The sequence below is a fragment of the Propithecus coquereli genome, unplaced genomic scaffold (genome assembly GCF_000956105.1).
Source record: "Propithecus coquereli isolate 6110/MARCELLA unplaced genomic scaffold, Pcoq_1.0 Scaffold49, whole genome shotgun sequence".
Classification (NCBI taxonomy): domain Eukaryota; kingdom Metazoa; phylum Chordata; class Mammalia; order Primates; family Indriidae; genus Propithecus; species Propithecus coquereli.
Window position 1 is genome coordinate 4,277,921 of NW_012150729.1, and position 5,295 is coordinate 4,283,215.

The following is a 5,295-nucleotide window of genomic DNA, read 5'->3' on the forward strand; positions in this document are numbered from 1 at the left end:
TTAACTAATCTTTTATCTTTTAAAAAAAGCCCAGTTGATCATAATATATCGTGATTCTTACATTTTGCTTGACTTGGCTTGTCAATATTTCTTCAGAAAAATTTCAACTATGTTTAGAGAAATTAGCCTAGAATTTTCATTTCTTTTAGCTCAATTTTAGATTTATTATATCATTTTTGTGGCCTTATAAAATGAGTTGGAAGTATTTCCCTCTTTATTGATTTTCTGGAGTAGTTTGACTAAGATTAGTATTATCTCTTTTTTAATTATTGGGAATAATTCTTCATCAAAGCTTTCTACACCTGGAGTTTTCTTAGCCAAAAAATGTTAATTGCGGATTATATTTGCTTAATAGATAAAGGACTATTCAGATGTTCTCTTTCCTCTGTGTCAGTTTTGGTAAATTGTGTTTTTCAAAGTATTTTTCCATTTCATATATATTTGGAAATGTATTATCATAAAGTTGTTTATAAAATTGTGCTATAAAGTTTGTAATGTCTTCAGCTGTATCCTATCCTTTTTACATTTGTAGTATTAGTAGTTTGTTCCTTCTCTCTTTTTTCCCTTCACTAATCATTGTAGAAGTTTAGCAACTTTATTACTTTTTTCAAACAACCAATCTTTGACTTTAAGGTTTTTCTCTATTTTATGTTTGTCTATTTTATTAATTTCTGCTCTTCTCTTTTTCATTTTGTTACTTCTACTTTCTTTGGTTTAATGTAAAATTTTTTATTTTAGGCTTCTATTAGTATTTTCCCTCATAATGCTACTTAAATATCGAAAGAGTTTTTAAAATTTATTTCAAAACCATAGTCATTTTAGATATGTAGGTAGGTAGATAGATTGATTTAATGCTTGGAAAATTTTTCTCTCTTATTGGTCACTACCTACTTTGAAATCTCTCCTCTGTTTCAATTGTCATTTAATTATAATAATCACCTGAGTATCTTCTTCCAATAGAGTAGATTGGCACTATAATTTCTGAATCATTTTTCATCCCCATAGTTTCTCCTTTTCTAGAATGTCATATTGCATTACCCTAGAAAAAAACCTCAGAGGGTGTGCAAATCAGAGGTCTGTGCTCAAGCTATCCTTTTGCTGAAATTCTAAGTTGTACTTTCCATTAATTTGTGGGCATCATCAATGTGTGTATTCATCACTGCCATAACTCTCAGAGAAATGTACAATTTGCTCTATTTAATTATATCTTGATCGGTTAGAGATATTTTTCCTCTATGATCCATGTCCTGAACAAGTCCCCTATTGTCTAATTAGAGATGCTTACAAACAGGGCCTCCTCTAAGTCGAGCAGGGCAGCAGGCAAATATTTTACGCAGGGCCCTTTTTTATGTCTGCAACATGATTTAAAAATGTATTAAAATATTTATGGGTTTATGAAAGGTACAGTGATTTATTATAAAGGTTCTTTTTAATAGTGTACAGAAATGAGGCACTTATCTATTTATTTATTGTTCAGCCAGTACACACAAGGATTCTTTGTAATATTCAAGCACCATCTCCCTGTGTTTAGGTTCATGAATAATTTTTGTGAGGGTGCCCTGTATTGTCAAATGACTATTCCAGGTTAAATGCATACTTCCTACTTTCAGAAAAAAAAGAGGGCAATCTTATTGCTAATCACAGTGTTGTGGCTTTGGGGAATCTGTTTGTATTGAAACCATATCTTGCCTCTGCAATCTTAATACCATTGACTTAATGCTGGTTACATTGTTACTTATGAAACTACATCATTCATTATGCTGCACATGAGTACTAGTTTTCAATGGCTTTCTAAAAAGTATAACTGAACATCATTGACAATTTTTCAAGATATGCAGGAAAATATGATTAATAATTTATTTTCTGGTCATGTTAAATTTCCTATTGGGACTTTATTGCATAAACTACATATCTTCCATGTACGTCTTCTCTACAACACAGTAGGCTACAAGTACTGCATTCCTATAATATGTCGTCTCTCAGTGCTGGCCACACTGTTGCCTTCCCCACAGGGCCACAGGCAGGGAAGATCGGCAAGAGTCTAGGTGCAGAACAAAATGGACATTCTATTTGCACAATGAATATCCATCTTTGACTGTCAGAGCTTAAGACTAAACCAGAAGACATGATGTCACCCATTGATGAAGACAAAAGACACCTTTGTGGGCCCATTGACATTACAAAATAATAGTCTCGAATGCCCTCAGAGAAGGTAAGTGTGACCAGTTCAAGAGGACCACCTGATACATAGTACAGAGCCAGGGGAGCAGGTAGAATGATAGTCACAAACTTTAAATATAAGGATACAGATCAGTTGAGAGTGAAATGATAGAAAAGGATACACCTACCGTGTAAATAATAATCAAAAGGAAGTAGTGCAACTATAATAACTAATATCAAAGTATAACTTAAGGCAAGGAGAATTACTAGAGATAAAACGGCGCATTTCATAAAGATAAAAAGTCAATTCAATGGGAAAATATAGCAATAATAAATGTGTAGTCACCTATTAAAATATCTTCAAAGAATACTGAAACTATGAGATTGCTAGTAAAATATGTGATTATGTAGTTACCACTGAATTCACTCATAATGCTTTTAAAATAGTGTGTTAATTTGATCTTTTAAGTATTTGACAAGCATATTACTTGCTACCTCCCCACTAGTCTGGTTTCCCATTCCCTGAAGTGAGAACCACTGGTTTAGAAGAACGTGCTCACTTTGTTCAAGGCTGTTGATTGTAATTCATATAACTGCCACCAGATGGTAGTGGTTATCTGCTTTAAAGTGTATACTGAACAGTAAAATTTCACAAATGTCAATATGAAGCAAAGATATGGAGAAACTAACCACCTGTTGTTTAAAACCATAACCTAGTGCTGTAGAATATTTTATTTAACAAATATTTTAAGTACTTAATACATGTCAATCTATGAGGAATCAAGAAGTGATAAAATTCTCGCCTTCAAGGAAATTATGAACAACAGTGAAACATACTGGTGAGTCTACAGGAAATGAAAATATTGTGTGACAAGAACCATGAGAAAAGAGGTAGAGGATTTTATATACTCATATAACATATAAATCTGATCTGACTTAGGTCAAGGAAGGCTTTCTGGAAGGCACGGTTCTCTATTAACATATGACTACCACCACCTGGTGGAAGCTGTTGACTGCAGACAAAAGTTATCAAACAAAACCAAAGGATGATAAGAGTTAGCTGGAAAATATATGGAGAGAAGAGTATCCCAAAGGGAGAAACAGCATGTGCAAAACCCCAGAGGTTATATTGTGTGTGTGTGTGCGTGTGTCTGAGGGAGAGAGAGAGACTGAAGAAGATTTATTATGGCTTAATGCAGAAAACTAAAGAACTCAAATAATTTAATTAATTTATGTGGAAATATAACCTGGAGCAATATTTACATTAAGCATAAAACCCCCAGGTCCAGACTAGTTTACAAGTACTCTTTACCAAACATTTAAAGAATGAATAATTACTACTTACTACTCCTTATAGACTTGTTCCAGCAAAAAGAAGGTGAAAAAAGGTGCTAGAATTTCCAACTAATTTTATGAGACTAGTAAAATAGTATTACGAAGTTAAGTATAAAAAACAAGCTTATAGATTTAGAACTTCCAGGTTCCATTCTGGCATGTAAAAAGCTTACAAGTCATCACTCCATCCTAATAAGTAAAAAGCTAAACAAACTGAAAAAAAAAAATCAACAACTCTTTTTACATTCATCAGAAAAATCTGATCACAGAGCAAACCACTGCCTCCAAAATTGGAGAGACAGATAGGCAGATACAGAAAATCATAACATAATGGCCACAAACAGAAACCTCCCTTGGAACAAGTACTAGGCTAGAAAAACCTAAACTGTAATTGATAAGTTGCCGGAGGCCCAATGTGGAAAGCCTGAGAGATAAAAGCTCCAGAAGGACCCCATCATGGGAAGGTGGGGGAGGGTGTACTTTTATGAGTTTTTAACTCCAGGATCTCTACCAGGTTCTCACTGTGAAGATTAGAGAAAAATCCCCTTGGGCTTCTAGGAGGAGGAGGGGAAAAGCAACCATTTTGAAATACCTCAGAGCATTCTGTTCTTAACAAGGCCTGCCCTCAGGAAAGACTATTTTATCAGAGCCTGGCCTACCGGGGCTTTGCTAGAGCCTAACCAACATGGGGAACGGCAAATACCCAGCTCCAGCCCCCAGCAGCCATTCTGTACTACCTACTGGGAGTGAAACAGACAAACTTAGAGCACTTGTGAAATTCATAGCCAAGGGGCACAGGCTCACTAGAAGACTGACACTGAACCACAGAACTATGGAATACTTCCCTCTCGCCACAACTGACCACTACATCCCTAAAGGTCTTTATATCAGGGTTCCTTTTACTGAACACATCGTGTCTGTCTTTTGACAAAAAATTACAAGTCATACTTAAAGACAAAAAAAACACAGTTTGAAGAAACACAGCAAGCATCAGAACCAGACCCAGATAGGGCAAGGATGTTGGAATTATCATACCGTGAATTTAAAGCAATTATGACTAATATCCTAAGGGCTATGATGGCATAAGTAGACAACCTGCAAGATCAGATGAGTAACATAAGCAAAGAGATCAAGATTCTAAGAAAGAATCAAAAATAAACACTAGAGATCAAAAACAGAAATGAAGAATGCTCTTGATGGGCTTATTAGTAGACTGGACAAGGCTGAAAAGAGAATCTCTGAGCTTGAGGATATGACAACAGAACTTCCAAAACTAAAAAACAAAAAGAAAAAATAATGAAAAAAAAATTGGAACAGAATATCCAAGAACTGGGGACAACTAAAAAAAAGTGTTAGAGATGCACATAGTGAAATACCAGAAAGAAGAAAAAGAGAAAGGAACAGAAGAAATATTTGAAGCAACTACAATCATGCATTGTATAGCAACACGACTACATCCTGGGAAATGCATACTTAGGTGATTGCATCATTGTGAAAACATCATAGAGTGTACTTCACAAACCGAAATGGTAGAGCTTGCTACACAAGGCTATATGGTACATATAGCCTACTTTTCGTAGGCTACAAACCTGTACAGCAAGCTACCATACTGAATACTATAGGCAATAGTAACACAATGGCAAGTATTTGTGTTTCTAAACATATCTAAACATGGAAAAGGTAGAGTAAAAATAAAAGGTAAAAAAAAAAAAATGGTACGCCTGTATAGGGCACTTATGAATGGAGTTTGCAGGACTGGAAGCTACTCTGAGTGAGTCAGTCAGTGAATGGTGAGTAAAT

General features: G+C 34.9%; 1 pseudogene; it reads left to right on the forward strand.

The window, feature by feature from the left end:
- The first annotated feature begins 2,922 nt into the window (after positions 1-2,922).
- LOC105819545 overlaps positions 2,923-5,295 on the forward strand; it is a 25,728-nt pseudogene continuing 23,355 nt past the window's right edge.